The sequence below is a fragment of the Taudactylus pleione genome, unplaced genomic scaffold (assembly GCF_031769625.1).
Source record: "Taudactylus pleione unplaced genomic scaffold, aTauple2 ptg000055l, whole genome shotgun sequence".
Taxonomy (NCBI): Eukaryota; Metazoa; Chordata; class Amphibia; order Anura; family Myobatrachidae; genus Taudactylus; species Taudactylus pleione.
Window position 1 is genome coordinate 953,740 of NW_028284457.1, and position 25,141 is coordinate 978,880.

A 25,141-nucleotide genomic window follows, 5' to 3' on the forward strand; every position below is an offset into this window, starting at 1 on the left:
TCTCTGTCGGCTGACATAGATTTCCTGGTCTCTTTTACTCATTCTGTGGCAGCTGGCTTGCATGAACCCATGGTCACTCAGCTGGCCAAAGGGATCGTACATGATCCACTGCTGCATCCTTGGACGCAGCTCGGATCAGCAATGCATGCAGGAGGCATGATGCTTCCTGCTGCATTACCATATTACAGCTATCGCAGCTGCTAACATGTTAGCAGCTGTGATAGGATATCTGTCCACAGCTGGATTACGCCCTCTGTTCTGCAGTTATTTCTGAAACTCAAGTGATTTTGGAAGCTATACTGATTTCTGTTCTGTAAGTCAGTCTGCTCCTGATATGCCCCATTCCAAACGGTATCAGAATACACCTGCTTGCATTGTAATTTGCTCCTAATTTGCATAGTTATAAAGGTTATAGGTGAGAACAATGTAACAAAAATTAAGACTGCAGGTGTACTTCAGTCTGCAACCCAGGCAATGCCAGGTATCCCAGCTAGTCTGCAATAATGTAGTAAATTTGTAAATTAATTTGTAAAGTGCAGCATACTCACTGGTGCTATATAAATACATGTGTAAAATAAATGCATACAGTACAACACGAGAAAGAGCTGACATTTTGATATATGGGCTTAAGGGGCATACACACTAGACAATCTTTATGAATGATATGGACGATAACGATATAATTCAACGATATATCGTTCATATAGTTCAGTGTGTATGCAGTGAACGAGAAACAATGCGCGCTCCTGCAGGTCGTTAACGATGTCTTTTGTCACCTGTACATGCAGGCCAATCTGACTATATCATCAAGATATTGCCTTTTCAGAGATGTGGCAGTGTGTACACCCAATACTGTTTGTCCTGCACTACAGAAAGTTCAAGGGAAATCTTTCACCAATATCATTCATACAGCACATTGGGGGTCATTCAGACCCGGTCGTTAGTGCCGATGCGCTCGGACCGGGTCGATGGCCCCCCACAGAGAATGCGCACGACAGCGCCGGCGCCGTCGCGCACATGCGTGAGACCCGCTACGACCGACAGCGCCGGTCGTAGCGGGTCTCGATTCAAAGGGAGCGAGCTGTCGTTGACAGCTCGCCCCGTTTGGAAGGCGGGCCGGGGGGGTGGCGGCCAAAATGGAGGCGTTCCCAAATGCCTACCGTTTGGGGGCGGCCCCACTGACATCACTAGTGATGTCAGTGGAGAGCTTCCGGCTCTGACAGAGCCAGAAGCTCTCCGGGGCTTACGACAAGGGAGACCCTACCCTAGGGTCTCGTCATAAGCCCCGATGGTCGCGATGGTCTCTGACCATCGTGACCATCACCGGAGTGGTCGTTAGAGCTGTGGGTGTTAACCCACAGCCTAACGACCGCAACAGAGGCGGGCGGTCAGGATGCAAGTGGCCGCCCAGTTTCTGAGCGACCGCTTGCATCCTCCGACCGCCTCTGAATGAGGCCCATTGTCCCATGTGTATGAACCTTTAAGTTTCCATTTTTCTTCTCTTTGGTCCTTTATCTGGGTCTTGCCACACAGTGATGGGTGATCCGCCTGAGCTCCTTACTGCACTGGTCAAATTTTTGTAATCATGGTTTTAACCACATAGAAACAATAAGTAAGGAGAAAAAAATTAGTTAAAATGAATGGATTTGATATAGTTATACATTTTGCCATGATTCTGAGCCATTGAACAATGCCATTGTTCACATAGTTGAGCGATTTTTTGCTACTGCATGTGCGCAAAAATCCCTGAACTCCTATGGCGTATGTGTAACACAGTATATGCACAATGGTGCTGTTGCCATTGAGACATACGGCATGAGAAATGTCTTGGAAAAGTGATGGGGGTTCCTTAGCACTGACTGGGCGGTGGCTTAGTGCAACCATCGAGATGGTCCATCTTATGGGCGTGTCATGGTGTATTGTGGGCATGTACTTGAAAGTGATTGCGTACACAGACATTCAACCACTAACGTAGGAGGCCAGAGTCGTATGGAGAAACTGCACTTACCATAGGGCTGGTGCAAGTTTCAATAGTTCGAACGATGGTACAGTACATCTACAGATGCACCAATCGGTATTTCAGTGCCTATAGACATGACAGTGGGTGTCTCAGTCTTTGCACATGTGTACACACAGATTTACACCAGAGAAGGGCTTTGTAGCGCCATTTGTATAATGTTGCAGACGGGTGACCACCAACAGCCGTGGCTTCATCTGTGTCCACCTCTGATTCAGCCCCTTTGTGTCTCAGAACATACATAGAAAAAAGATCCACATAAAGAAATTTATTTTCAGGCATATGTTGCGTTGGGTGCATCCCTTCAAGCGTCCATCTCAAAACAGTAGCGTCTGCGCCAGGTGTGTGTCAGGTGTGTACACTTATGCTTCTTGTGCCCCCATGATAACATAAAGATAGAATAGAAAGAATGCAGAGATACAGTAGTATAGAGATGTAGATGTGTCTTCACAATATTACATGCTAAAGTCACATATCTCTATTTGCACACAATATAATATCATGCATATAAAATAGAATATAAATACAAAATCCAAATAAACTTAAATTCAAATATCTGTTGTTTTCCCATTTATCAATTAAATGAGAATCTTTTTTGCAGTAGTTCAAATTTAAGTAATGCGTCGAATAGTCATGACTTTATATCCTGTACAGTATCTGCAATGCTAATGGATTAAATAATAATAGCTGGAGGGGTCAATACACAATCAGATGTTGCTACTTTAGCTTGTGTTGCTAGTAGTCATCATTATCATCACTGCACATTGTTGCACTAACCCAGTGATTTTCAACCTTTTTCATCTCGAGGCACACTACACAAGATTTTAAAATTGCCAAGGCACACCATCCGGCGATGCGGCGTGCGTGACCTATGAAAAAACATACATATTGGCTCCCACAAAAAAAAAACATACACATTGGCCTCCACAGGAACTACACTGGCCTCCACAGGAACTACACTGGCCTCCACAGGAATAAAACACATATATTGGCCCAGAGAAATAAAACACGCATACATTGGTCCCCACAGGAATAAAACGCACATACATTGGCCCCAGAGAAATAAAACACACATACATTGGTCCCCACAGGAATAAAAAGCACATACATTGGCCCCAGAGAAATAAAACACACATACATTGGCCCCCATAGGAATAAACACACATACATTGGCCCCAACAGGAATAAAATGCACATACATTGGCCCCCACAATAAAAAAAATCAGCTGGCCCCCACAGAAAAAATAAAAACCACATTGCTCCCCACAAAAGATAAAAACCATTGGCTGACCCCCAAAAGAAAAAAAAACCCACATTGCTCCCCACAAAAAACAAATCACACTGGCTCCCACATAAAACATTTTTTGATTTTTTTCTGCCCCCACCTGTCCCTCATTGGCTGGGGGTGCACACAGTACAGAGCTGTCAGCAGTCGGCAGGCAGGCTGGCGGGGCAGGTGGGCAGGCAGGTTGGCTGGTGTGCTGGCAACACGGCAAGCTTGACCTGTGATGTTACGCCGCCACGTCTAAATAGGTCATGGCCCGGGCAATCCTGAGCCTCCCAGAAGAGCTCAGCACTGCCTGGTCCCCAGTACAGTAAAGGCAGATCTGACTGGCAGCTCTGACCGACGGCTCTGACTGCCGGCTCTGACCATACTGACACAGTGGTACACTTGACAACAACTTGCGGCACACTAGTGTGCCGCGGCACAGCGGTTAAAAAATGCTGTACTAACCATTCAGCATCTGCAAGAGATATACCTTTAAAAAGACATTTACAGTATGTGGATGTGTCCATTTCTTATTGCTGTGCAAATGTGTGAATCTATGCGCATGCACAAATCTATGTGTGCGATGGCGTACACAGTTGCGTACGACATCGCTATGGTTAAAAACAGCATCTGCGATTCATGGATGTTTTAGGGTGGAGACTGGGAGATGATTTGAACTGGATGCAAACAGAGGACATTTCATAGGTGTGTCATGGGAGTGTTGTGACCATGATTCGCATACGGCTGTATTCTATTTCGCAGCACCACAGCAGCCATAGTCTAAGTAGGTTAAAAGGAAGACTCTGCACTAGCCAGGGGCTGCTTGAGGAGAAGATGCTCTGATCAATTGTATGTATAGTGGAGAGATCGGATCCCTAAGCGGACTTGGGCATTGCTCAGATATGCAAAGTGGGCATTACAGGGTTTGCTCAGTCCATTGCATGTTACCGCACAAGGGGAATGCTTAAATTGGCATTTGTATATTTTTGCAAATGCGAATCCATAACTAATTGCATCCGCTCATGAATAACATGCACCTTGAATCAGTCCCACTGTAAGCAAAAACATGTACAAGTCTAACTTTAAATGAGCCCCTTAATTTTCTGCCATATATCCAATGTAGTTCAACTAGCCAGGAATGCTGAGCTTATTAATTGTTTATTGTAGTACTGCCTGGAAAATTGTATATTCTGCATATAGATTCAGACTTGTACGCAAAACCAATGGACTGCGTCGGGGCCACAGTGCACGTGTTATGATGCCACTTGCGACCCTGGTCACAGTGCCCTAAACCCTGCAGCTTCATTGACAGGCAGAAGCTGTTTGTGGGTAGGGAATGGGCGGCAATGGGGTCCGTTCTACCAAAACGGATGAGTGTTGCCTCCGTTTTGTGGGCGTCCAGAGTCCAGGGTCTGTGTCTTCTGACGCATTTCCTCCTGGCATAGGAGTTTCATTGCCCATTCTGAGTAAGCAGCACTCGGATCTGCAATGTTAATAGAAGGCCTGTTTATTCTTCATACACCTCCTGCATCATTAGCATTTTGTAACATCGCTGCTGTGTCCAAAGACGCAGCAGCGATGCTATTAGCGTACATCTCTGAATCAGGCCCCTAGCACACAAACCCTTATTTAAACTAGGGGTGTGCACCGGCCACTTTTCGTGTTTTGTGTTTTGGTTTTGGATCTGGATCTTTCTTCGTGTTTTAGATCTGGATTGGTTTTGCCAAAACCACCCTTCCGTGTTTTGGGTTCTGGGTTTTGTGTTTTGGATCTGTATTTTTTTTTAAAAAAGCATAAAAACAGCTTAAATCACAGAATTTGTGGGTTTTTCTGCTCCTATGCAATTATTAACGTCAATAACCTTCATTTCCACTCATTTCCAGTCTATTCTGAACACCTCACACCTCACAATATTGTTTTTATGGCCAAAAGATTGCACCGAGGTAGCTGGATGACTATGCTAAGCGACACGAGTGGGCACAAACACGTGGCCCATCTAGGAGTGACACTGCAGTGGCAGACAGGATGGCAGTTTGAAAAACTAGGCCCCAAACAGTACATACTGCAAAGAAAAAAAAGAGGTGCAAGATGGAATTGTCCTTGGGCTCTCCCACCCACCCTTATGTTGTATAAATAGGACATGCACACTTTAACAAACCAATCATTTCAGCGCCAGGGTCTGCCACATGACTGTGGCTGAAATGATTGGTTCATTTGGGTCCCCACAAAACAAGCTGGTAATTAATGTGTCCCTGCACAAACTGGCTCTACGGAGGCAAGATGTCGTCCTCATCCTCCTCATCCACCGATTCCTTGGATAAAACAAGAAAAAGGGATTTAGGTGTCCCTGGACTGCTTACGGTCTTAGCCAAAGTTTCTGAACTTGACAGTAACTTTTTATGAACGCGCTGCAGGTGCCGTATAAGGGAGGATGTTCCTAGGTGGTTAACGTCCCTACCCCTACTTATTTCACCTTTACATATGGTACATATGGCAAGACAGTTGTTGTCCGGATTTGGATAGAAATATTGCCAGACCAAAGAGGTGGAATGTTTGGTCTTCTGCCCAGGCATGACCGTGATGGGCTTTTTCATCCCACGAACAACAACTGTCTCCCCCGGAGCCTGATTTAAACAAACCACATCACCATCAGAATCCTCCTCGCCAACTTCCTCCTCAGTGCCAGCTACACCAGTATCCTCATCCTGTTGTACTTCAACAGTGACATCTTCAATTTGCATATCAGCAAGTGGACTGTGGGTGCTCCTTTCAGCACTTGCAGGGGGCGTGCAAATGGTGGAAAGAGCCACCTCTTCCCGTCCAGTGCTGGGAAGGTCAGGCATCGCAACCGCCACCACACTTGGACTCTCCTTGGGGATTTGTGATATCTTCTTAGAACGCACAGTTCTTCGCTGTGCTTTTGCCAGCTTAACTTGTTTGATTTTTTTAGCGGGAGGAGGGCTTCCATCGTCATGTGAAGCTGAACCACTAGTCATGAACATAGGGAAAGACCTTAGCCGTTCCTTGCCACTCTGTGTCGTAAATGCCATATTGGCAAGTTTACATTTCTCTTCAGATGATTTAAATGTTTTTTTCAAGGTCATTTTCCTGAACTTTGTCATTTGGGATTGTATGTGCCCTCTACTATGACATTGGGCATCGGCCTTGGCAGACGACGTTGATGGCATGTTATCGTCTATGTCATGACTAGTGGCAGCAGCTTCAGCACTAGGAGGAAGTGGTTCTTGATCTTTCCCTATTTTATTTTTATCGGAGAAAGTTTGCTCCTCCATTTATGTTATATTGATATATACGTGCGGCTGAGGCGCACACAAATACAGAAAATACATTTTTATTTTTGTTGGAGACTAGTGCACTTTGTGGGTTACACCACCCTTTAAGAAATGAGCCAGCCGGCCCTTTACTTATGGGACACAGGCGCACGCTTGGCGCTGCTCCTTTGTTGATGCACGTGCAGCTACTGCGCACACAATTCACAAACACAAAAAAATTAATTTTTTTATTTTGTTTGGAGTGCCCTTTGGGGGTTACAGCACCCTTTAACGGACAAGCCAGCCGGCCTTTTACTTATGGGACACAGGCGCATGCTTGGCGCTGCTCCTTTGTTGATACACGTGCAGCCACAGTGCACACAATTCACAAACACAGAAATTTTTTTTTTTTTGTTTGGAGTGCCCTTTGGGGGTTACAGCACCCTTTAGCGGTCAATCCAGCCGGCCCTTTATTTATGGGACACAGGCACACGCTTGGCACTACTTTGTCGATGCACGTGCGGCTACTGCGCACACAATTCACAAACACAAAAAAATATATATTTTTATTTTGTTTGGAGTGCCCTTTGGGGGTTACAGCACCCTTTAATGGACAAGCCAGCCGGCCTTTTACTTATGGGACACAGGCGCACGCTTGGCGCTGCTTCTTCGTTGATGCACGTGCAGCCACAGTGCACACAATTCACAAACACAGAATTTTTTTTTTAATTTTGTTTGGAGTGCCCTTTGGGGGTTACAGCACCATTTAGCGGTCAATCCAGCCGGCCCTTTATTTATGGGACACAGGCGCACGCTTTGGCACTACTTTATTGATGCACGTGCGGCTACTGCGCACACAATTCACAAACACAAAAAAATATATTTTTTTATTTTGTTTGGAGTGCCCTTTGGGAGTTACAGCACCCTTTAGCGGTCAATCCAGCCGGCCCTTTATTTATGGGACACAGGCGCACGCTTGGCACTACTTTGTTGATGCACGTGCGGCTACTGCGCACACAATTCACAAACACAAAAAAATATATTTTTTTATTTTGTTTGGAGTGCCCTTAGGGGGTTACAGCACCCTTTAATGGATAAGCCAGCCGGCCTTTTACTTATGGGACACAGGCGCACGCTTGGCGCTGCTCCTTTGTTGATGCACGTGCAGCCACAGTGCACACAATTCACAAGCACAGAAAAAAAAAAATATATTTTTTGCACTTTGGGGGAGCACCCCTGACAGACAGAGCACCCCCTGGACAACACTACAGCACCCCTTTAGGACTGGGACACTGCACAGGACTTTGGAGTGGATACAGCCCCTATGGACAACTGACTGCACAACACAGTGGCACAGCGCAGCACAGCACAGCACAGCACAGCACAGCACAACACTACACTGCACTACACTACACTACACAGCCCAGCCAGCCCTAACTCCCACCCTCCCTCTTCACTGTCCACAGCCGAGTGAGAAAATGGCGCCGATGCGGGTACCTTATATAGGATCCAAAACCCGCGAGACCCGGAAGGCGGGATGATGACGTTTTGCCTCGATTTCAGATCCGAGTCAGGCGGGAAAAGTCGAGCCTGACTCGGATCTGCCTCGGATCGGGGGGGCTCGGGGGGGTTCGGATTTCAGAAATCCGAACCCGCTCACCCCTAATTTAAACTAGGGATGTGCGCCGGACCATTTTTGCCGGATTTGGATTTGGTTCTAATTCGTCGTCCGGCTTTGGATTTGGATTTGGATTTGCCAAACTGCGGTGACTGGCTTTGGATTTGGATTTGGATTTGGATTTTTTTACAAAAATTGACAAAAAAAGCTAAAATCACATAAATTGGTCTTTTTTTTCTTCCTAGAGTATTATTAACCTCAATAACATTAATTTCCAGTCAATTTAGACCATATCACAGCTTATAATATTGTTTTCAACATTATTGGCCAAAGGTTGCAGTGAGCTGACTGGTTACTAAGCGACAAAGCAGCGGCACAACGACACAGACACCACAGTATAAAGCACATCTATGACACATTGCCACACAGCAGTGGCAGAAATGAAAAGTAGTGCACCCACCCAGTGGGGTATGGCCAGCAGAGTCACAGTACTTGTTTACAAAGTGGGCTACGGCCCTAGGAGTCACAGTGCACAATCTTATTAGCATTACACCGCACATAGGGCCTGATTCACATTACACCATAAAGTAGTGTCTCTTATTTATGTTACGACACACAGTAGTGCCCCTTTTACACAATGCCCACAGTAGTGACCCTTTTACACAATGCCCACAGTAGCGGTGTCCCTTACACAATGTCCCCCAGCAGTGGTGCCCCCTATGCAGTCCCCTTAGTAGTACGGTCCACTATGCAGTGCCCCCAGTTGAATGCTCCCCAGTAGTATGCCCCCCATTAGCAGGCCCCCCCAGTAGTATGTCCCCCATTAGCAGGCCCCCCCAGTAGTATGCCCCCCATTAGCATGCCACCCAGTAGTATGCCCCCCCAGTAGTATGGCTCCCCCAGTAGTAGGCTGCCCCAGTAGCAGGCCCCCCCAGTAGTAGGCTGCTCCAGTAGTAGCCCCCCCTGTAGTATGGGCCCCCCCCTGTAGTATGGCCCCCCCCTGTAGTAAGCCCCCCCAGTAGTATGGCCCCCCCCAGTAGCAGGCCCCTCAGTAGTATGGCCCCCCCAGTAGCAGACCCCCCCCAGTAGTATAGCCCCCCCCAGTAGCAGGCCCCTCTGTAGTATGGCCCCCCCAGTAGTATAGCCCTGCCCAGTAGCAGACCCCCCCAGTAGTGCAGACCCCCCCAGTAGTATAGCCCCCCCCCAGTAGCAGGCCCCTCTGTAGTATGGCCCCCCAATAGTGCAGATCCCCCCCAGTAGTATGGCCCCCCCAGTAGCAGACCCCCCCCAGTAGTATAGCCCCCCCCAGTAGCAGGCCCCTCTGTAGTATGGCCCCCCCCAGTAGTATTGCCTCCCCCAGTAGCAGACCCCCCCCCAGTAGTGCAGACCCCCCCCAGTAGTATAGCCCCCCCAGTAGCAGGCCCCTCTGTAGTATGGCCCCCCCAGTAGTATAGCCCCCCCCCAGTAGCAGACCCCCCAGTAGTGCAGACCCCCCACCCCCAGTAGCGCCCCCGGACCTTTGACAAGTAAAAAAATAAAAAAAATAAAACTTACCTGTATCCCCGCTCCCGCGCCGTCCGCTCTGTCACACGCTGAGGAGGGAGCCGGAAGACGGAGCTCATGTGTGAGCTCCAGCCGGCTCCCTCCGTGCAGCAGCCACTGAGAGTCTGTGTGACTCTCATTGGCTGCTGTAACAAACACACAGCTGCCGCTGGCGGCTGTGTGTCTGTGTCTGTGTAGGGCAGAGCGCTATCACTGCGCTCTGCCCTACACGCGAGGAGACCTGATGTCGGATTCTCTAGTGAGAATCCGACATCAGGCGGCCGCCGTTCGGCCCCGAACGGGGATCCGAGTCAGGCGGTGAACACCCGAACAGGGTTCGGGTGGACTCGGATCCCCAATGTTCGGAGCGGTTCGGATTCCACAGAATCCGAACCGCTCATCTCTAATTTAAACCATATGTAACGGACACCTACGGGTATATTTAATAAAGTGAGAGTTTTTATAAGTGAAGATGTTGCCCATAGCAACCAATCAGATTCTACTTAACATTTTACTAGCACCTTCTAGATGATAATAGCTGGAATCTGTATAGTTGCTATGAGCAACATCTTCACTTCTAAAAACTCTCACTTTAGTAAACTTACCCCCTACCGTTAGTCACAAAAATCATGCTTTTATTTTCTTTATATTATTAGTTTTATTTTTCCAGTTTGTACTCAATATGACATTATACCAATGATGATAGAAAAGATTTTGGATGTGTTATACAATGTTTAGTTTGGAGACAATTTAACAACACTTTCATCATGCTCTCTAGTTGCCTTCTGTAAAATCAGAAAAACAAAGTGTGTCTCTGATATACACTAAATGCCAACATATTAACATAATGCAGAAGAACCGTCATCTGGAGCCACACTGAAACACATGCTGCTTCCAATGCAGAAGATCTACTGCAGCATTTTAGCTAAAGCAAATTGGCAAAAGCCTCCAGCATCCAGCTGCTTGGGTACCACACATCTTGCTGTTCAGAAAGACAATTTATTTTTATTCAGAACTTATGTTTCTATATGAATACAGTCTAGACAATCATAAATGTAGTTGCAGTAATTAATTTAAACTCAGCAGTTAGCTGCCAGTAATTGCCCTGTACACAAATTAACATACATGACTTATGATAGTCACTGTGGTCACAATTCATTAAAAGTTAAACATCACTGGCAGTCAAGTTTCACTTTCTTAATTAGTAAGGGTACTGTACTTATATGAAATAAATTCAGATCATTTAAACTGGTTTTGAATAAGTTGTAAAAACTAGGCATTCATTGATTTGAAGGAGTTGAATTTACATTTTTTTTCAATAATATAAAAACAGTTTCACTATTTATTAAGGGTAGGTTTGATGCATTAATGGTTTCCTATATTATGAGATTAGCTGTACATTTGTATTCGATTCTCTTGTTGCATAATCTGCTTGAGAATTTCTATAGGATGTAAAACAAGGATGGCATTATTTATTTATTATTTATTAACAGTTTCTTATATAGCGCAGCAAATTCCGTTGCGCTTTACAATTTGAATCAAGATTAACATTATACTGGGTTGTAAAAGACATACATGCATAAGGGTAAGAGGGCCCTGCTCGCAAGCTTACAATCTATAGGGAAATAGGTGTTGATACACAAGGAGAGGTGCTATTGCAAATTGGTCCAGCCCAATTGCAGATATTCTTGGTGGGCTGTATAATCCAATCACACTGGAAAGTTGGCCTAGGGTTAGGAGGATGTTCATTTGAAGAAAGAGAAGATGTGATAGGTATTTACTATAAGAAGAGAGTTAGATAGGGAGCTATAAAAGGTTAGGTGGGCGGTCCTGGAATCTGATAAGCTTGTCTAAAGAGGTGAGTTTTCAGAGAACGCTTGAATGTTTGGAAATTAGTGGAAAGTCTTATTGTGCATGGGAGGGCATTCCACAGGGTGGGTGCAGCCCGAAAAAAGTCCTGTAACCGTGCATGGGAACAAGTAATGTGCGGGGATGAGAGACGCAGATCTTGTGCAGAACGGAGATGTCGGGTTGGAAGATATTTTGAGATAAGTGAAGAGATGTATGTTGGTGTGGTTTGGTTAATAGCTTTATGTGTGAGTGTAAGTATTTTAAATTGAATACGGTTGAAGACCGGCAGCCAATGGAGGGACTGACAGAGTGGATCAGCAGATACTGAACGTTTGGTGAGAAAGATTAACCTCGCAGCTGCATTCAAAATGGATTGTAGTGGGGAGAGCCTGTTTTTGGGAAGACCAATAAGGAGACTATTGCAATAGTCAATGCGGGAAATTATGAGTGCGTGTATAAGAGTTTTTGCAGTGTCTTGCGTAAGATATGGTCGAATTTTGGCTATGTTTCTTAGATGTATGTAACAGGATTTAGAGACAGATTGAATGTGGGGAACAAAAGACAGTTCAGAGTCAAGGATCACACCTAGGCAGCGAGCTTGTGGGGTGGGGTAGATTGTCGAGTTGTCAACAGTAATAGAGATATCAGGTTGGTAACTGCTATTGGCTGGTGGAAATATAATTAATTCTGTTTTGGATATATTAAGTTTGAGGTGGCGAGATGACATCCAAGATGAAATGGCAGAGAGACATTCAGTGACACGGACCAGCACAGATGGTGACAAATCTGGGGAGGATAGGTAAATTTGAGTATCGTCCGCGTACAGATGATACTGAAAACCAAAAGAGCTGATTAGTTTGCCAAGAGAGGTGGTATATATTGAGAAAAGCAGAGGACCTAATACTGAACCTTGTGGTACTCCAACTGATAGAGGTAGCGAAGTGGAGGTAGAATCAGAAAAGCGAACAGTGAAAGAGCGATTAGATAGGTAAGATGAGAACCAAGAAAGGGCTGTGTCTTGAAGACCAATGGATTGTAGTGTTTGTATGAGAAGAGAGTGGTCAACAGTGTCAAAGGCAGCTGAGAGATCTAGAAAAATTAGAAGTGAATAATGGCCTTTAGCCTTGGCAGTGACCAGATCATTTACTACCTTAGCCAGTGCTGTCTCAGTGGAGTGTTGGGAACGAAAGCCTGACTGAAGTGGATCCAATAAGTTGTGGGTGTTAAGAAAGTGTGTGAGGCGAGTGTAGGCAAGTCTCTCCAGTAGCTTGGAGGGGCAAGGTAGCTGGGAGATAGGACGGTAATTTGAGAGAGAGTTAGGGTCAGAATTTTGTTTTTTCAAAATGGGAGTGATCACTGCATGCTTGAACAGTGATGGGAAGATACCAGTAGAGAAAGAGAGATTACAGATTTTAGTTAAGTGTGGAATGAGCACAGGAGACAGAGCTTTACTGATTTGTGAGGGTATAGGATCAAGAGGAGAGGTAGTAAAGTAGGAGGATGAGAAGAGTGTAGCTACTTCATCTTCATTAGTGGGGTCAAATGATGAGAACGTGCCATTGGGTTCAGGTAGGGAATTGAACAAGAACAACGTGCATACCATTTCATTTCGGATATTATCAATCTTGTTTTTGAAATAGGAAGCAAGATCTTGTGCACTGATAGTAGCAGGTGGGTTGGGTGATGGAGGGTTAAGAAGTGATTTAAATGTATTAAAAAGTCGCTTGGGGTTAGAGGCTTGGGCAGAGATAACAGATTGGAAATATATCTGTTTGGCATTATCCAGTGCATTACGATAAGAGTGGTAGATCGTCTTATACGTGAGGAAGTCACTTGGAGTATGAGACTTTCGCCACTGACGTTCTATTTTACGTGAGAGTTTTTGTAGGTGTCTTGTGAATTTGGAATGCCACGGCTGACGTCTAAGTCTACGCGGAATGTGATGGGTAGCTGGAGCTACTTCATCAAGGGCTAGTTCTAGGGTCTGGTTCAGGTGTGATACAGCAGTCTCAGAAGAAGTGAAAGTAGAAATAGGTAAGAGTGATTGTTGCAGAGAGGTGGATAGTTGTTCAAAATTAATAGCATTAATATCTCTGCGGGTTTGAGGAGGTTTGGTTGATTTGCTTGGCATTGAGGCTGATGTAATGGAGGAGAGTGTGCAGGTGATAAGGTTATGATCTGAGAGAGGGAAAGGAGAATTAGTGAAATCAGAGACTGAGCATAGTCTGGTAAATACAAGATCAAGGCAGTGGCCATCTTGATGAGTAGAGGAGTCAGTCCATTGGGAGAGGCCAAGAGAGGATGTTAAGGAGAGAAGTTTGGAGGCATGAGGGGATTGTGGACTGTCAATGGGGATATTGAAATCACCCATGATGATGGTGGAGATGTCAGAGGATAGGAAGTGAGGGAGCCAGGCAGAAAAATGTTCCAGAAATTGATTGGGTGGTCCAGGTGGACGATAGATAGCAGCAATGCGCAGAGAGAAAGGAGTGAAAGTCCTAATAGAATGTACTTCAAATGATGTAAATGTAAGGGATAGTACCTGTGGAATAACTGTGTATGTAAAAGATTGGGACAGTAGTATTCCTACTCCACCTCCTTTACTATTACCAGGCCTGGAGGTATGTGTGAAGTGTAGACCACCATGTGAGAGTGCTGCAGGGGAGGCAGTGTCTGTTTGTGTGAGCCATGTTTCTGTTAATGCCAGAAGATTGAGGCTATTAGAAATAAAGAGGTCATGGATGGATGTTAGTTTGTTGCAGACAGAGCGTGCATTCCATAAGGCACATTTCAGTGTTTTGGAGGGTGATGGGAGGCATGTGATGTGTCTGAGGTTTGCTGGATTTATATTCCGTGAGTAGGGCATGTGTGTAGGGCCTGGATTTGGTGATATGTCACCAGCTAAGAGAAGTAGAAGGAAAGAGACATATATATAGTTCTGTGTTTTGTATGAAAGTTTTTTATGGCAACAGGTTGTGGATGTTATGGTCAATTTAGAAAGATAAGTAAATAGCTCATGTGTGTTCACAAGAGGGGAGCAGATTATTGAGGCTGCAATGTGTACAGAGGGGTGAGCTGCAGGGAGAGTAAAGGATGCAATAGCCTTAGAGAACATGCCATGGAGTGAAATAAGAATGAATAATGTTTGGTACATGATGGTTTAGAATAAAAAGAGAAAATCCGTAGAATACAAGTACTTATTGTTTGCATTTAGAAATTACCTGCTTTATGATGTTGTTCAATGTTTGTTCAACTGTTTTTTAACTGTTCATTTTGATACTTTATGCATAGGATACTTCATGCATGGGATGCCCAGCTCAATCGAGCCCAGCTCTCTAGATCTGACTAGTAAGATATACTGTGGCTGATTAACATAGGCTACATCTGAGACATGTCCAGCTGACCTAAGGTGTTAAATTGCCTTTTGTTTGACTATGTAAACAACAGCCCAGTTTGCCATCATAAACTATGCTTCACTAACAACAACATCACACAAATAGGAAATGACTATTGCAACAATTTAAAATATCACATACATTTAAATATGATGAATGAATAAAGTTCAGAGTATGATTGCAGGAGGGTGGAGATCACATACATTTAAATATGATATCACCTGGATTAGAGCCTCAATCATTTATTCTCCCATAAACAGTTTTAAAGCAGGATAATATATTTATTAACACCCGTCCCTTTTCCAAGACATACTGCCTATACTTTTGCTCATTACCAGTAAGTTGCTTTCTAAAGCTCTAAATACTCTTTCTTGGTACATAGTAGCTAGTTTATCAACACCTTTTATAAGGTTATGTTTCAAGCATTTCCTTAATCTGTTGCTGACAATAGAATGTAGACTTACAACCTAACCAGTGGGACCTTCTTGCCCACTTGATGTGTATCTACATTCTGGCTTACAGTAGTTGATGCAAATTGCCCCCCAGCACAGGAAACTCATTTGTCACTGACAGCCCTTACTTCGGTGCAATGACTGGGAACTGTATTGTTTTGTTTCCAGCCATTAGATCCCTCTTTTTGCATGAAAGCAATTTCACACATCGGTAAGAGGTCACCTAAGTATTCTGGCTTTTTTCATAACTTCACTTTCTTTCCTTAATGTATTCTAAAGTTATAGCTACTACGTTGCTTTCCTATGTTGATGACATTGCCATTACCATTTAATGTGATTTCTGTGTTATCATTTCAAGCAAGCATTATTTTACATTTTGTTGCATTTAATTTAAGATTTTAAACATTTAAAGTTTCAAAATCTCAACAAAGAAATACTAGATATTTACAGATGTACAGTTTTGTTTCTTTTATAATATAACACACGTTGACTTCAGCTAGTGCAAAAATGCAAAGGACTTTTTATGGGGCAGTTCACTAGAGCCTAAGCACTTTATTGTATTTGTTCTGTTTAGTAAACTAAATAAAGGCTCACTTTCAACATTTTAGCTGAAGAGAGACTAAAACATCTTTATTCCTCCATCTGCACCACTCTGTCCCCTCCCACCCGCACCACTCTGTCTTCCCCCTATCTGCACCAATCTGTCTTCCCCAATCCCCACTGTACCCACCATCCACATCGCTCTGTTCCCCCAAGCCATGCCACTCTGTCTCCCCCCATTCGCACCACTGTTTTACACCCATCTGCATCACTTTGCCCCCCAATCTGCTCCACTGTTTTCTACCCATCTGCATCACTTTGGTTTCCCCCATCTGTACTTCTTAATCTTCCCCCCTCTCCACACCTTTCTGTCTCCCCATCCACTCGGCTCAGTCTCCTCCCCCCATCCACACCACTCTTACCCCATCTATGCAGCTCTATCTTCTGCTCAGACCTCAGTTGCATAGACTGCATGTGTGTATTGCAATGAGCACACAATTCTGTGAATTAGCAGCTCCACCATTTTGTGAGTGACAGCAATCTCACTCTGTGAGAGTGCTGAATCTGCAGTTAACAACATGGTGTCATGGCATACCATACCTGTATTATGCAAGGAAAATGTCCATTAAGGCATCAGCCTTAATGATCGTAATTCCATTGCTTTTTGAAGTTTTAGCGGCAGAAATTCAATAGCTTTTGTGAAATGTCAGATCTTGTCTAAGAAGCCTTAATGGGAAACCGTAAGGGTGTGATGGCATACCATACCTGTATTGCGCAAAGAACAAATACATTAAGGCATCAGCCTTAATGATTGAAATTTCAATGCTTTTGTAAGTTTGAGTGGCAGAAACTCAGTAGGTTTTGTGAAAGATGCCTTAATGGGACATGTGAAACTGTAAGGTTTTTGCATATGAAATTTCATTGCTTTCTTATAATCTTTTAACCATCAGGAACGGGAGCAGCAAACTGGGCCACCTATAGGGGAGAAAGGCAACAAAATGGTACACTAGCGCTGGTGGTGATGGGGACAGCACACAGGAGGAGTTTCAGGGGTGCAGAGAGGCAGCAGTGGGGCTGCGGAGCAGTGGCAGCAGCGGGGCAGTGCACAGCGGCAGCAGCAGGGAACAGAGGGGCTCACTGGCACTGATGGTCCCAGCCCTGAACTGCTTCTTAAGGCCCCTACACATGGAACAATATGCTCATGATGTGATATCGTGAATGATTGGGGTCCCCTGTATTTAGCACAACTAGCACTGGGTTCAACTGAGCCGGTCCTGGTTTTGGAGATACAGGGGGCAAAAAGCCAAGGGGTCCCCTGTATAATCCATAACCAGCATCAGACCCTTTCTAGAAAGGGAATAATGCCACAGCCAGGGGAACCCTTTCACCGGGTCCCCCGGCCAAAGCATTATCCCTGACCACTAGTCAGCCCAGGCGGGAGTTCACTGGGGAGATGGGGACCCTCCCAATAAAGGGGTCCCCATCTCCAGGGTACCCCAGGCCTAGGCTGATAGCCCGTGGCTATCCCTGGCACCCCTCTAGGATCCAGGTCTGCTGCCATGCTCGCTACCTATGCCGGGTCCCGCCAATGCCACTACCTCCACTGGGTCCCACCGCTGCTAATGCCTGCTATCTCCCCCAGGTCCCACTGCTGCTAATGCCCGTACCTCTGCCGGGTCCCACCGCTGCTAATGCCTGCACCTCCAGCAGCTATCTTAGTGCACCCAAGTGAAGCCCTGCAGGAGGCCACCCTGCTGATCATGCGCAATAAGATGAAGCTCCCTATCTTTAAAAAGGGGTATATTTTGGCCATTTGTTGAAAAACTGTAACTTTCTCAATAACTTGAACCCCAAAAGACCCTACAATGGAACAAGAGCTACCTAACAAAACAAACCCCAAGTCCTAATTTGGCCTCTACCCTGAGATATGCCTTCCCAAAACTTCCCCATAGGCTAAAGCAGAAAAGTGGCAGTTTTGACCAAACAGGAAGTGGAAGATGAAAACTGAGAGTTTAAATATTAGATTAGTCCCAATTACTCATTTTTTTTTATTATTCCCTGAAATTTGGCATGCAGCACCGAGCAATAGTTCTACCAGTCCATGCCAGATTTCAGCTCATTACTTCCAATAGCTTTTGAAATGTAGCCCCTCAAACACCATGCCCCCCTTCTCAGGAATTCCGTATGGAATTAATAAAAGGACACAACCGTGCCCTTATAATAAAGTGAAAAGTGCAGAGAACACTGATATCTCCACCTTTTCATTTGTCTTTTCACAGTCCTGCACCACCCCCCCTCTAGGTTTCAATGGGGGCTGCGTACAAACATAATTTCTAAAGCTGAGAGGAGCAAAGCTTCTTTCAAATTCATAACGCCATCTCTGAATGGCATTATGGGCCTAATTTATCATTCACAATGAGTGATAAAACTCGCTGCATATGATAAATGGTGCTCCAGCCAATCAGCTCCCAACTGTCATTTTTCAAACAGATGACAGTTGGGAGCTGATTGGCTGGAGCACCATTATCATACACAACAAGTTTTATCACTAGTTGTGAGTGAAAAAACCCATTGATAAATGAGGCCCTGTGTCTGCTCACATATGAGAAAAGCAGTGAAGAGACAGTTCTTTTTGTTTTTTCTCCCAGAGTGCAGTGCTTTGACGGTTTCCTTGGACCCAATCTGGTGCATGCGCACTAGGCTTCAAAGGTATGTTTCTGTATTTTGCACCTCTGAATTATGCTGCAAAACCTTACACCAGAGTATGATTTCCTAGCAGTGGCTTTGCAATCTTGTGCTGCGAAGCTCATATCAGAGACTGTACAGGTCAAGCTTTTGCAGTTTCAAGAGTGGATACCTGTAGAGACGAATGCTGAGAATTCTGCTCTGCTGTCAAAGGGAGTAAAGCCAAAGGAGCCCAAGTTCAAGTGCTTCAGGTATCACAGAATGGCACATAAAGCCTCAGAATGCAGAGCAAGTGAGCCAAATGGTACTGGAAATATGCTAAAAAGAATGAGTCAGCACTGAATGTAGCAGGCAGGCACTGCAAAGATTGGTAACCACAAGGTTAATTGAGTGGAACCTTGTGGTTACCATCATAGGCTACAATGTAGCAGTTCCCACCATATACTTCAATGGAGCTTTCCCACCATTGAAGTCTATGGGGGAAAGTCTGACAGGCAGCTTGACAGCTTAGAGCCAATCAGCGGCGGCTCCTGCAATGACAGGACTCACGTTGGTCCCGGTCATTTGCAAAACACATACCCTTTGTCCTGTCCAAGGTGGTTTTGCATGCCAGTGTTGTTTTTAACCGTGTGGATGCTTACATGGAACAAAGAGGATGTGATATACGCTAGGAATAGGTGAGTATGGAATTTTTTTTACAGGTGTCGTGGATTCTACTGGATATGGGAACGTGAATGGCTACAGCGATTATAGGTGAGTATGTGTGAATGTGAGTGTGAATGTGTGTGTGCATGTATGCATTAATAAAATATTACTGTCACAGTGAGTGAGTCTTGTCTTTATTTTAATATTTTTTTTGCAGGTAAACTACAGGTACCAGTGGGCTGTTAATGCCCTGTATGCTGGCACTTGTGGTTCTCCAAGTACCAGCTTGCAGGGGATGCTTGCTGGGATGTGTTGTTCACTAGCAAAAGACAAAATTATAAAATATTTTTATATCCCACACTTTTATACACAATCAACCTGACACCCACCGGCCAGGGGTGCCAGGGATAGCTCCGGGCTATCAGCCCAGGCCTAGTGAGCCCTGGAGAGGGGGACCCCTCCCCACCTCCCCAGGAACCCCCAGCCTGGCTGACTAGCGGTTAGGTGTAATGCTTTGGTTGTGAGACCTGGCGAAAGGGTTCCCTTGGCTGTTGCATTACACCCCCTGATAGATATGGAGATTACAGGGGACCTCCAATGTAATAGAGTGAAACACTTGCATTAGAACTACATCTCCCAGCAGCCCTTGTCCCTCCCACCAGCCCCTGGAGCCTCCCAGGCGCCCCTGGGACTCCCAGCAGCCCCCTCTCCAGTAAGAAGAGAGAGGAGAGGCCACCGGGAGCCGCAGAGACCACCGGAGACACCCAGTCAGATAAATGAAGATTTTTTTATAACCTTATTTACACGGCGCGGGGTTTTCAGAGCTGAAAACCCCGTGACCACTATTTTTTTAATTGAATACCGCGGGTATCGGGAGCGCACATACCCACGGTATTTCTAAATTGGGCGCAAGGTTTTTTCCTCGCTAAACCTCATGCCCATATGTATATGCCCCTAGGTGTTAGTTTACGAAACACACTTCTTGAAGGATGGCAGTTTCAGTCTTGAGATTTAAAGGAGCAATGATATTAAATTCAAAATAAGCTTGGTTTTGAATGTAATATTATTTACCATTTAAATCCACTGGCCGAGCAATAGAAAAGTGGCAGCTTAGAAAATTGATGATTAAGAACTTTACCCCTCTTCCTACTGCAAGTAAACTTTGCAATGCGGCTCTATTACAGAGCTGCATTGCAGGAAATCTTAGTACAATTGACTGTGATGCTTGAAACACGTTCAGCCAATCAACAACTTTGCGTGCATGAGTATAGAAGCAAGAATAGAGTCTTCTGGAAACAGTGTAACTTCAGTAACAGTAAATCAGTAAAATGGTAACAGACAACCTGTTGATGTTCTTATTAGAGAAGGTTGTTGGTGGCATTGTTTTACTTCATCGTCATTAAATGGAGAGTGCACATTGCAATCTGTGTAAAAGAAAAGTCTGAATAAGTCCTAAATGGTTTCAAACTTTGCAGTACCAAATAACCATATCAGGTGTATATTCAGATTGTTAATCTGCCAGAACTCATGGATTGATAGCCTCACATCTCCACTCCTAGGAATGATAGAAATGAGTCTATTAGGAATCTACCACTAAGGTACATGTTTAGCAAACTGCTATAATAAAGTATCTTGTGAATGCACTGTATATTTTACTAGCATATTTCTTACATTAACAGAGGTAAGTAATGAGTGAATCTATTCCACAAACTATGCCCATACTAACTGCTGCTTATAATACATTTTCCCTTTATATTTAATTATAAATCATATATTATTGTAGATGCAAAGCAGAAGCCATCTTGCATAGACGAACATCAATTACAGGTTGCTTTGTCCACTTGCCTCTTGCTCACTGTATTGTGAAATTACTAGCTTCTTATTCATGGCATTTGAATGCAGCTGACTGTGTTCCAGCTGGCAGACAAAGGCTCCATGGCATGTTCATATAGGCTGTATGTCATTTTGTTGTGAGTGATTTAGGTAGTGCTTCCTACAGCCATTAGTTGCCCAATGCAGTATTACATTGGGACCTATGAAAATAACGTATCTGCAAATGGGGCCATTTACCTTGCTCATTCTGCCATTTAATTTTGCCAGGTGGTATAAACAGCAGTGCTAGTGATCAAACAATGAGTTCCATTAATTTATCACTGGTTCTACTTGAAACATTGCAGGTCATGTTTTGAGGTGTATTATTTTAACACAGTTTACGCCAGCAAAATATTTTTTTTACCATTTAAAGCTGCAGTAAAGGGACATGTAAACAGAGACAAAAGGAATTTCAAACTATACCTATTGGAATTTTTGAGAGGTATATTTACATATTGAACAAACAATAGATAGATGCTACTGTCCCACCAGGGATCTAAAATCTATTACGGTTTTGTGGTGCTCCCAGGAGGTAATATATATGTTTAAATCAAGAAGAAAAAGAGGACTACTTTGTAGGGCATGCTTTATGAATGTAATATAAAATAAAATATAAAATATAACTTATATTTATAATATATTAAAATGACTAACCTTTATTAATATACTTGTAAGTGACAACAAAAAACATAAACAGACAAATATTGCGGGAGCCAATAAAATGCAATTAAATGTAATCAGTCACCAATGACCAATGTTATATATACCTGATATCATAGGAAACTATCCTTATGATTACTATGGGTTTATCACAAAGGTCATAATGAGAGATAAATGCAAGAAGGAAAATTCCTGCCATAAAACAGCCCTATAGGGTTGAAACCCCAAATATCAAAAAGGTATATACAATCTTGTAAATAGTGTTATATATTGTAAGTTATCAAGATCGTAAACTTAATCACCTGGAAGTTTAGATCATTTTGTAGTTAGGTTGTTAATGTAAATATGCATAAAGAAATTGTATCAATATGTACATAGGTAGTTTTTCATATAAATGATTGGACCATAGCAAAACTCATACATAGCAATCATCAAAGGTAACTGAATACTAGTGCGTTGAACCAATGTACACTGCATACATTAAACATTGGTACATACAGTATGGTACATATATAGGCACAGAAGATAAACATGGATAGTACCCAGACTACCAGCAAGTCTCTGGTTAATAGTCTTAAAAGTCTAAGTAAGCAGCCACAAATCGAATGCTTGCAGAGTATAACACCAATATATACAATGTTCTTGCATGCTATACCTCTGAACATTGCAAAAAATAGGCTAATGATTGTGACACATTAATCATGTTCTGAAATCTGTCATTCCTATATTAATATGCAGTAATATCAGTCAATGGTATATTTAGGAAATGTATTAATATCCGTATGTGGCAGTTGAGAAAGAGAATATTAGTAACATGGTCACCTGGGTAATCCCTTCTTCCCTGTAATGCTGTAGAAGCAGTGAACAGAGGAGTGACAGCACAAGGAGGTATCCAACCCTGATGGAAATAGTGATGTTATTGAATCTGATTTTGGAGGAGCCCAAAATAGCAACCACTGATGGTGATAACCGTGGGAAGCACAAGTTAGGTCCCCCAATGAGAGTCTAATATGAAAAGGAGTAATGTAGGTTAGATACTAGAGTCTAGAATAATAGTATATATATATTTCTCACACTGGCTGGAAAACAGATTAAATAAATATAATGCCTAGTTAGATTCCAGAGTCTAGGATAATAGGGTGCATATACCAGACACCTTAGGCTGCATAACAGGTTAAGTCAACATAATAACTAGTTAAGAGGCTAGTTACCAATAGTACAAAAAAAGTTCAACACAAATAAAATACAAGAACGAGACCACTTACCGCCGGGCACGCATTTCACCGAGTGATGGCTAGCTCACCCTGCCCAATAAAAAAAAGAGGGACATTTCAGTTCAGGCTGAAATAGGATGATACTGTAATGTTTGTTCTGAAATGTTGTGTTCTAAATATTTTGTATTTTATAAGTATTACTAATGCTGGCCATACACGCTACAATTATCGGGGCGATCCGCCTGATGTCGGAGGATCGCCCCGATAATTGTAGCGTGTGGGGGGGCGACCGAGGGTTAAATATTGCTCAGTCGGGCATGCCGGATTGTCCAGCATGCCCGTCCGATGCGATATTTACCCGGTAAACTGTTGGCCGCATCGGGCAGTGTATGCCCAGCCGTGGCCGACAGACAGACATTTCCTGGAACAGGGAAATTTCTCCTCCCCCAGGGGCGTAGCACGGATGTCGGGCTGATACACTGTGAGAGAAATCTCACAGTGTATGCCGGTGCAATCTGCGGCTGGCAGGGTGTCAGATAAAATGTCTGTCGGTCTGACAGACATTTTATCTGGCCGTGTATGACCAGCTTAAGGAAGCTACTATTGGTATAAGTCATTGATCTGTTTCTATCTAATGCATGTTCAGGTTTACAGTAGGTTGGTAATTTATTTACTGTATCTTGCAGTTCAAATTTGAAATATTATTTAATAGTGTATTGCATCAGCAATCGGGATATTTTTATAGTTATACATTGATTTTTATAGTTATACATTGATTGTTAATTAAATGTAATTTCTGCATCTGTGAATATTCCTGATTTGGGAATTGTATCTTTCTAGCCTGGGCAAAGTCCAATGAGAAATGACCTGGGAAGCTTAGTAGAGAGATGCAAAAAAACTTTTAATACAAATGTATTAAAACAGAAATGGGACAACATCTTCAGTTTTGTAATCTATAGATACTGTTGGTTTCTTCTTCTCTTCTCTTTGATGTCCGCTTTGAGGCATTACAGATGAGGCAAGTGGAAGTCTCAGGGTTATACACTGCCACACCATGGTGTAATTCAATGAACGTCCACACAAAAGAGGGGGTAACTGCCTACACCATGCTACTTGCATAGACTAATACTGGGTACACACTGGCAGATATATTGGTTGATCAATTGAATGGCCAATATATAGTTAACTGATCGGCGGGTGTGTACAAATAATATGTCTGTGAATGACGCCGTTCAGACATATTGTGTCAGCTCTGCTGCACAGCCAATGCCCAATATATCTGCAGTTCTATTGGTGCATCATTCAGTGTGTATGACCAACCCGATGATGTGCAATAGGTTGGCTGTTCAGCGCGTCACCTAGATGGACAGGGTTATTCAAATCATCTTCCTGGACTTCACGTGGGAGCAGCAGCAGCTAGTACACTGCAATGCAGCGTGCGTCGGTGTGGGACAGGAGTTTCAGCACACATAGAGAGGATCCCACCACCAGAGTCCACCGGAGCTGTGTCAGGTAAGTAGTTCACAGGCAGGGGGAACCAGTACCGTGTTGTAGGGGAGGAGGATGTCGGGAAGCCCGGAGAGTGTGGTCAGCCAGACGACCAGCCAGTGTGAACCATGACCTGCGGGGTGGGTGGTAGGCATGGTCAGAGGGAGCCCTGACCAGTGGGGCTGTGAATGATGTGAGGAAGCCACTAGGTGGTGCCCTGCCCCCTGCCAGCAGGAGCCACCCATGACCTGGGGGAAGATTTTGGGGGTGCAGGTGTTAGAGGGTTGTAGGCTGCCTGAGCTGTGACTTGGGGAGGGGCTACCGAGGGGTGTCTGGATGCCGGACGTGGGAGGGGGATGTTGTGACCATATGGTCAGAGGGAGCTGACAACGGGAGCCCCAGCCAACATAAAGCTTCCACTGCCATTGCAAAAAGTAAGCGTTGGGCCAGTGTGTGTAAATTACTGTGGGGGCCAGGTGTGTGTAATTTCCTGTGGGGGCTAGATGTGTGTAATTTACTGTGGGGGCCAGGTGTGTGTAATTTATTGTGGGGGCCAGGTGTGTGTCACTTATTGTGGGGGCATATATACTACTGTTCTCTCTGGTGTAGCACATGCATAT

General features: G+C 44.2%; 1 protein-coding gene across 1 annotated transcript in view; it reads left to right on the forward strand.

Moving 5' to 3' along the window:
* The window catches only part of STPG2 (sperm tail PG-rich repeat containing 2), a 975,224-nt gene that overhangs the window by 282,894 nt on the left and 667,189 nt on the right, over positions 1 to 25,141 (forward strand). The window lies entirely within an intron of this gene.